Raw genomic sequence first — 12,951 nt, 5'->3', positions numbered from 1 at the left:
GTTTTTGTGGGGGGCGGGGGTGTGGGGCGGGGGTGTGGGGCGGGGGGGGGCGAGCTCGTGTACGGGCTGCCGCGGTGGTCAAAATATCACGCGAAGCAAAATTTACCAAACGCGTTTTGTGATCGTGGCTGGAATGGTTACGTCATACGTTTCTCAGTCGCCAAAACCAATTGATATGCTTATGAAACTTTTAGTTCATTTAGTATATTCTTATTTAAATGTACTTATAATATTATTTCTTATGTTGACTGTCTATTGCTGCTGTGTCCTGTGCAGCGCTTTGAGATCATTGATGGAAATCCGCTATATAAATGTTGTTATTACAATGCGTGGTGGAACCGCGTTGCTTCCAATGGTATTCGATGTGGACTGATTTCACCAACGTGACGTTTTAAATGAATTATATTCCGTACGATTTACAATGCATATAACATTCGGTTAAACCTTTGACTGTGTGCGAAAAAATTAATTTTCTTCAGCAAGCTCTCAATTACTCTAAACTTTATTGAATAACCTTACGTAATTTTATTGTTGAGTGTCATTATGGATGTAGTTTTCATGAAAATTATGTCATAACAGTCTTAGACATTGTTTTCGTATTGTAATTACTGCTTAGCAAGAGTTAATCTGGTAGTGGTTTTTAAACATTTATTTTTAATGTGCTTCCAAAAGGGCACTTGAGGTATCGTGTCTCGTTATATACAGCATTGTGGTGTGTGAATTGATGTCATTTTACTATTTTAATTGCGATTCAAATGTTTAAATTACTGTGTGAAGTGTTTACCACGTGTTATGACTTGGTGTTAATCTATTACTTGTCAACCCCTAATCAGTGCCCTACCTTATTACAGACAAATTCAGATCTTATTGGTCACCCTGTGCCCTTATAGATCCCAACATTCATCCCACAAAGTCCCATCACAAGGGAGAAACACAAACAAATATACAAAAACAATGTTTTTGCCCGTATTGAAACGGCTGTACGTCGTATGGACCTAAAAACTCAATGTCACTGTATCACAATACGGGATTAACCGTGTGGGTTGACACGGTATGCAGATGGTGAAGATTTTGAGTTATTGACAGGAACAGATCAATGCTGTGTCTTACAATATCTCCGTCAATGCTAATTCATTATATTGTCCTATAACGTGGATTTAATATCCAGTACATGTTTCCGTATCTTAAAATAAAAAGTACAGTGCAGTAATGCAAAACTAGTCACGCTATTGTTATCGGTTAACAGTGATTGCACTAAACTAAACTTCATTAACCCTCACGAAATCTTGGGTCCAAGAGACCCAGAATGATGTCTTTCGTATCCACGTTACAGGCTTTTGCATGACCTTACACAATACATTTAACATCCTATGTATAGAGAGATCAATAAGTAATTGTTGAGCAATTACACATTATTGTTTGCACGGGTGTTTCAGACCCAACAACTTAGAGCCGTGTGGAGTATTTAACGGTATCTTTCCTATGGTTTAGATATGAAACACTGGATAGCAATCACATATGTGATGTATTTTTTCGCAAATCCGATTAGCACGGTTGGCAATGTACGATGCGAAAGAATTGCAATGTACTATACGTAAGTAGCAGCAAAGGATCGACCCCCTAATGTGTACTATACAGTATATAAAACTCCGTGACCATAATGTGCCATGTGTATGTCATTAAAGCCACTGGCATTCCTGCGTGCGTCCATTTAGAGGGCTTAAAAAAAAAACCAAGAAGCCACTCCTCGCCTCCCACGCCATCCTTTGCACTGACTTGTCAAATTAATCCTGGTGCAGAGACTGGAACACATTGGCCACTGTACACACACACCCATCACAGGCACACCGGTGATGTTATAGATAGTGCAGTACAATAACTAGTAGTCACATACACCAGAGACACAGACATACACCATCACATCCAGACACTAGCATGTACACACGCATGTGTGACAGCCTACGTGCACTTTGAGGCCCACGTGAAGTGTCGAAGGCTCGCTCACGAGAGGTTATGGGACAGACCCAGATGCCACAACATAGGTCGACAGAAAGCAGACACATAGATGCACTTTAGGATACATGTGACACATGATGCTGATCGAGCTGAACACACCATCGTATACGCCACGACGGAAACAAATCACACGTGACTAATTTGTAACAGTCGCACTAATTTGTTGGCAATATGTTAAGGTAGATCAATGATATTGACGAGGTCTGGCTCGCCACGAAGAGGGCTTCTTCGTGAGAGAGTTGGTGTCATAATTGTTTTTTACCCTTTTATCTGGCAACAAAACTGACATCTTTTTTTTACAAGGAGTCATGTTTGCATTGACCACAATACCTGCAGTCGGAATGCAAACAAAAAACATAACTCTGATAATGTATGCATTGTCCTTGAAATTGATTGGTCCACACCCGCGACAGCTTTCCTTAGAGCCTAGTCTCACATGGTGTTGGACCAGACGACGCCAAAAGGCGCAAGAAAAATGATGACGCCATCAGCTGGTCATCTGGTCCAACACCATGTGAGACTAGGCTTTAAGGAAAGCTGTCTCGGGTGTGGCCCAATCAATTTCAAGGACAGTGCATACATTGCCAGAGTTATGTTTTTTGTTTGCATTCCGACTGCAGGTATTGTGGTCAATGCAAACATTAACTCCTTGTAAAAAAGGTGTCAGTTTTGTTGCCAGATAAAAGGGTAAAAAAACAATTATCATATTTTGCTACTGGCAAATGAGGTTCCAATGGTGTAAGAGTTGGTGTCGTTTTGCAATTCATTGGAGCCCCAGGCCACATTGGTTTTTCCTCTACAATTTTGGTCTCGAATGAGGTGTTTATTCTTGACGTTCACATGATTTCCACTGTTTTGCCAGCCTTCTTCCGGATCTGGATGAGAAATTCTAGGATGATGATAGCGCCATCCCAGAAGTGGGATCAGGGGACTTGTATGTATGTTGAACTTCTTTCGCACCGTACCGCGGTAATCAGAGGTTCGGTAAACTTGATTAAGCAGCGTACTACATTGTTGAGATTTTGGTTGATGGGTGTATATAGGTGGTCGTTGTTGGCAAGAAAATATGTAAAACTCCTCTGCATTTTTGCATCTATTTTTGGTGGTAGAATCATTCGCCAGAGCAGGTTTAGTCGGGGGATTGATGCGGATTTCAGTGCTCCGGTTCTGGTGCGCGTTGCGTTATTTCATTGTGCATCTGAGAGTTTTGCGTTCGAGCCTCGGGGGAGCAGGCCATGGTCACTGAGTAAGGTCATCAGGGAGAGGACGACGACATTTGCAGCGCATCAACCGAAGCGCCCCATGCTCGTTCCTGCAAGTGTCTGAAATTTGCAGTCACGCACTTAAACACATTCCTGCGGAGGGAGCTGGTAGGAACGTTGGGTTGGTCGGTCAATGGCCAGGGTCAACGGCGGCGTGGTGTATTCCGCAAATATGCCCGACTGTGAGGGCGGGCACAAGCCGGCGTGAGGAGGTTAAACGTTGAGTTTTATAAGGGCACCACGGGGTGACCAGCCCCTCCCCACCTAGCCCCACCCCTCCCACTACCCACCCAGCCCCTCCCCACCCTCCCCACCCAGCCCCTCCCCACCCAGCCCCACCTAGCCCCTCCCCACCCAGCCCCTCCCCACCCAGTCCCACCCTCCACCCAGCCCCACCCTCCCCACCCAGCCCCTCCCCACCCTCCCCACCCAGTCCCACCCTCCACCCAGCCCCACCCAGCCCCTCCCCACCCTCCCCTCCCCACCCAGCCCCTCCCTGCACGACGGACGGACACAATAATCCCCTGTGGGCTGGTGTAACCAGGAGGTTCCTACCAGTATAATATACAGACACCTACCACAACATTATTGTGTCACCGGGGCAAAAAGAATGTTTAAACAAGCACCATCCTAGGTACACATCCCATGCAGAGCGGCCACACATCGTAACATATGAACATGAGCAGACAAAGGTCACGTATAAAACAGGTTGTCGTGGCCATACACAAAAGCCAACACATTGAAGGGCAAACACAAATATCAGCTGTGAACAACAATGAGGCACTTGCTGCGAGGGTTAGCAGCAAGCTACCAGCGTTGTCTCCCAACTACAGATATGCACAGCCACACCAGGTTACTCATTTAAGATTGGGTCGCCATGTCATGGGCCAGTGGTTGCGTCTGTAACGTACACCATTGTCTACACAATAGAAGCCCATACACATCATCACCACACACAGGAATAATAACTTTAAAAAACCGTACAGTTTATACTCCACATATCAAACTGCTGAAAAAAATATCAAATGACTAAATTTATAGTACGCTTAGCAACATCTCCCGTACTGCAAATTTTTCGTAGGACCCTCGAGAAAAATAGTTTTGGAGACTCAGCAAAACTTTTTCTGAATAAAGAATAAAAATAGCCATCAATGACACGCACACACTCCACCCACATTCATCAGCTGCTGACACACGAATACAGACGACACCGGCAACATCGCTGTACATGTGTAGAAACATCATCGAGCATACATATCACATACAGACAAGCTTTTGCACACTCAACACACACCACACGCTCATCACATTCATACAGACATAGGTATGAGCACACACACACCACACACTCATCACATACATACAGACATAGGTATGATCACACATACACACCACACGCACATCACAGACATACAGACATAGGTATGAGCACACACACACCACACGCACATCACATACAGACATAGGCATGAGTCCACACACACACCACACACTCATCACATACATACAGACATAGGTATGATCACACATACACACCACACGCACATCACAGACATACAGACATAGGCATGAGCACACACACCACACTCTCATCACATACATACAGACATAGGCATGAGTCCACACACACCACACGCACATCACAGACATACAGACATAGGTATGAGCACACACACACACACCACTCGCACATCACAGACATACAGACATAGGCATGAGCACACACACACACCACACTCTCATCACATACATACAGACATAGGCATGAGTCCACACACACCACACGCACATCACAGACATACAGACATAGGCATGAGTCCACACACACCACACTCTCATCACATACATACAGACATAGGCATGAGTCCACACACACCACACGCACATCACAGACATACAGATATAGGTATGAGCACACACACAAACCACACGCACATCACAGACATACAGACATAGGCATGAGCACACACACACACACCACGCACATCACATACATACAGACATAGGCATGAGTCCACACACACCACACGCACATCACAGACATACAGACATAGGCATGAGCACACACACACACCACACTCTCATCACATACATACAGACATAGGTATGAGCACACACACGCCACACACACAGCACACACATCACACACCCACAGCACACACAGCACACTCTCATCACAGACATACAGACATAGACATGAGCACACACACACACCACACTGTCATCACAGACATACAGATATAGGTATGAGCACACACACGCCACACACACAGCACACACATCACACACCCACAGCACACACACAGCACACACACACCACACACACCACACACAAACAGCACGCACACACAGCACGCACACGCTCATCACACACACCACACACAGCACACACACACAGCACACACACACATCACACACACGCTCATCACACACACATCACACACAGCACACACAGCACACACACAGCACACACACGCACATCACACACACACAGCACACACACACCACACAGCACACACACAGCTCACACACACACACCACACACACACAGCACACACACAGCACACACACAGCACACACACACCACACAGCACACACACACAGCACACACAGCACACACACACACACACCACACACACCACACACACACACAGCACACACACCCCACACAGCACACACACACAGCACACACACACAGCACACACAACACACACACACAGCACACACACAGCACACACACACAGCACACACACACAGCACACACACAGCACACACCACACACATCACACACACGCTCATCACACACACAGCACACACACGCTCATCACACACACCACACACAGCACACACACACACCACACACACACAGCACACACATCACACACACGCTCATCACACACACATCACACACACAGCACACATCACACACACACATCACACACCAGACAAACATCATACACACACCACACACACAGAACACACACACAGCACACACACCACACACACCACACACACCACACACAGCACACACAGCACGCACACGCTCATCACACACACCACACACAGCACACACACCACACACACAGCACACACACACACAGCACACACACACATCACACACACGCTCATCACACACACATCACACACAGCACACACACGCACATCACACACACACAGCACACACACACCACACAGCACACACAGCTCACACACACACAGCACACACACACAGCACACACACAACACACACACACACCACACACACACAGCACACACACAGCACACACACACCACACACACAACACACACCACACAGCACACACACACAGCACACACAGCACACACACACACCACACACACCACACACACCACACACACACACAGCACACACACCCCACACAGCACACACACACAGCACACACACACAGCACACACACACAGCACACACACACAGCACACACACACACAGCACACACCACACACATCACACACACGCTCATCACACACACAGCACACACACGCTCATCACACACACCACACACAGCACACACACACACACCACACACAGCACACACATCACACACACGCTCATCACACACACATCACACACACAGCACACATCACACACACACATCACACACCAGACAAACATCATACACACACCACACACACAGAACACACACACAGCACACACACACCCCACACAGCACACACACACAGCACACACACACAGCACACACACACAGCACACACACACAGCACACACACACAGCACACACCACACACATCACACACACGCTCATCACACACACAGCACACACACGCTCATCACACACACCACACACAGCACACACACACACCACACACACACAGCACACACATCACACACACGCTCATCACACACACATCACACACACAGCACACATCACACATCACACACACACATCACACACCAGACAAACATCATACACACACCACACACACAGAACACACACACAGCACACACAACACACACACAGCACACACACAGTACACACACACACAGCACACACACGCTCATCACACACACGCACATCACACACACACACAGCACACACACACAGCACACACACGCCCATCACACAAACACACACAGCACACACACACGCACACACACGATCATCACACACATCACACACACGCTCATCACACACATCCCACCACCACCACATTCTTCTTCACAGCAGCAGCAGCCTCCGTCATTAACGCGTCTCCCGCTCCGCTAATGCCGCGCACACAAGAAGGAAAAGGGGGCAGTGTTTGAAATAAATTGCTGTGTGAACCCCCCCTTTACACATACACACGCACACGTGTTGTTGTTCGTGTACACACATCTCTCTCTCATTCCCTATAACACATTGTGTGCGCACACAGCGGCAGCAGCAAGCGGCAGTCTCCCTCCCCTCCTAGCCCGGATCCATCTCCCCCAGCTGGCTTAGAGGGAGGAAGGAGAGAGCAGTCATCCCACAAGGACGTCTAAACAGAGGTAAGTGTCTTCATTTAGGTTCTAACATTTGTTACCTGTGCCTCGCTGTGATCTTGTTGGTGGTTGTAACGTGTTAGTGTTTAGTTTGCGAGTGTACTTTGTATTAATAGTGGTCTCCTGCCTGGTTTACATGTCTCTGGGTGTGCTGTCAACTCACTCATCAGAATGATTAGCACGTGTGTCTGTGTGTGGGTGTCTTTGCTTATGTGTCGCTTCTCGTGGTGTGTTGTACGACACTTGAATGGGACATTGTGTGTTGGTTTGCACAAATATATCGACGTGTAAGTCGTCGTAGAAGCCTTGTTCTTCATGTCCAGGTGTGTGTGTGTTTAAATAGTACAACACAATTCGTCTGTTAGACAACGCCATGCGCTGTCTTCACGTCTTGATGTGTTACTTGTGTCTGTCGGGGTATAAAAGTATATTGTTATACTACATAGCTGGTAACCCCTTATCAGTACCCCTACCTTATTACAGAGCAATTGACACCTTATTGGTCATCCCTCTGCCCTTATAAATCTCAACTTTCATCCTACAGAGTGTCATCACAAGGGAGAAACACAAAGATATAGACACAAACACAAAGAAATAGACACAAACACAAAGATATGGACACAAACACATAGACACAAACGCAAATAAATAGACACAAACGCAATTTTTTTTGCCCGTATTGAAACTGCTGTATGTCGTATGGACCTGACAACTCGATTTCCCTGTTACAAGACTACGGGGTTAAATCTCGTGTGTTGACAGCTATGTGACTATGATTACTATGACAACGATTAAACTTGTTTAGCCACTAAACCAAGTTAGCACGCCGACACGCACAGAAACACCCCATCGCACTTGCCACGTGTGTGTGGTGAGAGCTCCACACCCGTTGCCTCGACTGCATGTTCCCAAAGTGTCATGATGTTGTTGCGTCTGCAGTGTGTGTCATGTTGTTGTTGTTGTGTCTGCAGTGTGTGTGTGTCATGTTGTTGTTGTTGTGTCTGCAGTGTGTGTGTGTCATGTTGTTGTTGTGTGTGTGTCATGTTGTTGTGTCTGCAGTGTGTGTGTGTCATGTTGTTGTTGTGTCTGCAGTGTGTGTGTGTCATGTTGTTGTGTCTGCAGTGTGTGTGTGTCATGTTGTTGTGCGTGTGTCTATAAGCTCATGTGTGGCACACTCCTCAACACACACCGTGTCAACCCACACGGTACCGCTTCAATACGGACAAGAACAATGTGTTTGTGTCTATTTGTTTGTGTTTCTCCCTTGCGATGAGACATTGTAGGATGAACGTTGAGATGTATAAGTGGCACGTGGTGACCAATAATGTGTGAATTGCTCTGTAATAAGGCAGGGAACTGATCAGGGGTTGGCATGTGTGCCTCACCTTCCCCCATACACTGCATGTCTAGTTCATACAACATCCTTCATCGACTAGTTCACTGTATGTACCCCCTACTATATGCGTTGTCATCATTCGCAGTGTCAGTGTGTGTGTGTATATCAGTGTGTGTTGTGTTTATGTATGTGAGGAGCGGTGGTGCAGTGATTAGCGCTACGCTGCGCTATGAACCTGGCGACCCAGGTTCGAATCCCGCTCACGGCCAACACCACCAGTGACGATTATCTGAACCGGGCCTCCCCTAGGTCGACTCAGCCTCAAATGAGTACCTAGTACGGTGTGTAGACATCATCACTAGGGAGACAAAGGCGGCCGGGCGTGGTGTTGGCCACCCACCCCCTCGTGTGGTCGTGCCAGCCTTTATAGGTGCTCGCTAACAGCACTTGCCCCTACAGCCTGTACAGGCTACACGGGGGGTCTTTGTTGTCTGTGTCCGCACTCGTGCAACCGGACATCCCCTGCGTGCCCCCTGTGCAAGTTGGCGTGTTTCCATCCCGCCCGAACGAGATGGTTTAGGATGTTAATTAGACGCGACTTGCGGTAAAAGCGAGTAAAGTGGCTCTGGCAAGTTTGTATTTGTATGTTGTGTTGTGTTTAGCTTGGTTTTTTAGTTAGTGGCACCACCTTCCATTCTCTCGCACGCAATTTGTGCATGGGTGGAAAAAAACCCGATTTCGGGGAGTTAAAACCTGATTTAATGAATACGAAACTCTGATCCAAGGCTTAGGCTGCTTCCTCATCGATGCTGCTATCGTACTCGGGGGGGGGGGGGGGCGTCGGGCACGGGGTAGTCGTCGAATGCGGCGGGCAGGTTGGTCTTGATGAACACGAGCTTCTCCTCCACAATCGTGGGCACCGCCAGTGAGTTCCTTCGCTTGGAATGGATGAAGCCCATCGTTGAGAAGTGCGGTTCTGCAATTAGAACCAATTAAACCGGATTTCTCCCAATCTCAGATGGTCGGGTTTAATATATAAAAAGACAATTACACCCGATTTTAAAAAAAACCCGACTGTGCCACCCTTGAATTTGTGTCCTCTTTGCTTCCGTGCACCGCAATTAACTGGCACCGCAAATTGGTGTGCAAGGCTGGGTTCAACAACAACAACAACAAACAACAACAAACCTGTGGCTATTGCCAAGCCGTGGTGACATTTCACGGTTGCCGACGAAGTTGCAAATGCGTGGCGTTTTTTTGACTCGACGCTTCCCGTTTACAATACAGGGTGGTGCTTAATAACAAAAAATGTGAACACTTCTGAGAATTTGCAACAATTCCACAAGAAATGTTGTGCCTCCTGGCCACCTGGAGAAGATTCCAGGCGTGCATTGACAATGATGGCGAACAAGTGACTTCTTGAAGCTATTAACATTACATTTGTCATCTTGCTAGAGTGTATTATCCATTATTTTGCCATTAAAAACGAGAGTCCCATATAAGTGTTGAAAAAAAATTTAAGCACCCTGTATAACCACTCTGTGGCATGTGTCACATGTGTAGTGGTGATACGCGCTGGGTGTATATGTCGGGTGCCAGCGCGTATGTACGGGTGTGTGTGTGGTGACGCGCGCTGACGGGGAGGAGCAGGCGTCAGTGCGCGGGTGGGGGTAGTGCTGCTGATTGGCTGTGTGCCGGTGACGCGCCCAGAGGGAGTGATCGGGTAGCAGCGCGGTGTGATTGGTCGGGGAGTGGAAACACGCGCTGAGCGGAACCGGATCGTAGGGATAGCGCGTGGGGATTGGGTAACTGAGGAGCGGTGCCGACGTTGAGGTCCGCATCCGCTCCGTCTCCCGGGAAGAAGGGGTATATAAGGTGATGCACAGAGGAGCAGGGGGGGAAGTGGAACCATCTAAGAATGAAGACGAAGGTGCAGAGATAGAGCCCGGAGAGGAGAGTAATGGAGAGTAGAGGAGAGTAAGGTATAAGTGTGTAGCCAGCGAGAGAGAACGGTCTACACGAGCTGAGTAATGTATAGTGTGTAGCCAGCGAGAGAGAACGGTCTACACGAGCTGAGTAATGTATAGTGTGTAGCCAGCGAGAGAGAACGGTCTACACGAGCTGAGTAATGTATAGTGTGTAGCCAGCGAGAGAGAACGGTCTACACGAGCTGAGTAATGTATAGTGTGTAGCCAGCGAGAGAGAACGGTCTACACGAGCTGAGTAATGTATAGTGTGTAGCCAGAGAGAGAGAACGGTCTACACGAGCCGAGTATGCATACGGTGTAGCCAGCGAGAGAGGAAGGTCTACACGAGCCGAGTATGCATATGGTGTAGCCAGAGAGAGAGATGCAAAGTCTACACGAGGCGAGTGGAGAGTGTAGCAGAGGCGCAGAGTCTACACGAGGCGAGAGAGGAGTGTAGCCGAGGCGCGGAGTCTACACGAGGCACAGAGAGCCGGCAGCACAGAATCCAGAGTCAAGAGAAGCGCATTGTGAAGAAGAGAGGCCACGCATTGTATTGTTACGAGTCAAGATTTAATAAAAGAAGTGTGTTCCCGTCAAGGAGTTTCCTGCCGTCATTTTCCAATACTTCATCTGGCGTCAGAAGTGAAACGGGCTTCCAAGTATGGAGACGAGGAAGACCCGTAGGACCCACGGGATTGACCGCGAGGAAGACCTGGACGACTCGGGGCCGCTGGTGGCGGGGGGTGAGGAAGAGGACTTGCCCACGCTGCAGGGTCCGTCGACGGCGCCGGCCGAGCGACCGGGGACAGACGCCGGGCTTCGTGAGGCGCACTCCCGACTGGCGGAGCTGCTGCTCGCCGCCGCGTCCATCTTGGCGGAGATCAGCTCGTCGGGAGGAGCGGGGACGGTGGGGGACATTTTACAAGGTCGCCCCGCAGATTCCCGCCAAAACGAATGGGGGATTCCCGCCATTGCGCCTGGGCCTACTTTTGGCGGGAACGGCGAGCGCCACGTGGTGGTGGGTTCCCAAGCGCGCGCATCGACGTCATCAGCGCGCGAGGGGGTCCGCCATCTTACGTCTGCTGCTGGAGCCGCCATCTTAGACACCGACGGACAGGCGGAGAGGAACCACGAGGCGGATGACTTCATTTTTCAGCAGCGCCTGCCCACGTTGTCAGCCTTCAAGGCGGAAGGCGGAGACTGGGGCCAATTTCAGCGAAGGTTTTTGGCCCATCAAGAGATGTCAGCGTGGTCCGATGCTACGGCGCTGCGGGCATTGCCCGCCATGCTGGACGACGATGCGCTCGCGGCCTTCAGGGCTGCACGGAAGTCGGACCGCTCCACGCTGAAGGATGCGCTGGGGTTGTTGGCCAGGGTCTACGGGCCTCCCTCTACGTGCCGCCATCAGTTCTACGCAAGACGGAAAGCGGCCACGGAGACCGCGCTGGCCTATCGCACGGCGTTGCTGGCTCTTGCTGATGCTGCGTTCCCTCGGATGGACGAGGAGGGCCAAGACGCGATGGTTTTGGAGCAGCTGCTCAAGTTGGCGCAGGACCTGGGGGTCCCTATCAACACAGCTGACGAGATTGATATTTCTTCTTTGAGAGTCGCCACGAGTATTCAAGCGCACGAGGCCCTACAACGGAAGCAAGGCGTTGGTTGCAACGCTCCTGTCGTCGCAGCCCCGGGTTTGGTGGTCGCCGAACCCCAAGTCGTCAGCCCACGAGAGGAGGCGTTCGCCACGGGACGACCAGGGGACTGGAGGCCGGGGGCCCGGTCGCCTCTGCGATCGGGCCGAAAGTCGGAGCAACCAAGATCTACTCCGACCCTCGTCACGTGCTATAACTGCGG

General features: G+C 49.3%; 1 protein-coding gene across 2 annotated transcripts in view; it reads left to right on the top strand.

Moving 5' to 3' along the window:
• The first annotated feature begins 7,472 nt into the window (after positions 1-7,472).
• Positions 7,473-12,951, top strand: part of LOC144727634 (copine-3-like) — a 49,819-nt gene continuing 44,340 nt past the window's right edge. For both annotated transcript variants that reach the window (XM_078606595.1, XM_078606594.1), the window contains exon 1: positions 7,473-7,803. The gene's annotated coding sequence lies outside the window, so the exon portion shown is untranslated. The remainder of the gene's footprint in view (positions 7,804-12,951) is intronic.

The sequence above is a fragment of the Lampetra planeri genome, chromosome 26, assembly GCF_965212315.1.
Source record: "Lampetra planeri chromosome 26, kcLamPlan1.2.h2, whole genome shotgun sequence".
In the NCBI taxonomy this organism is placed as follows: Eukaryota; Metazoa; Chordata; class Hyperoartia; order Petromyzontiformes; family Petromyzontidae; genus Lampetra; species Lampetra planeri.
Note: the sequence above shows the minus strand (reverse complement) of the source record. Positions and strands in the feature narration are given on the sequence as shown.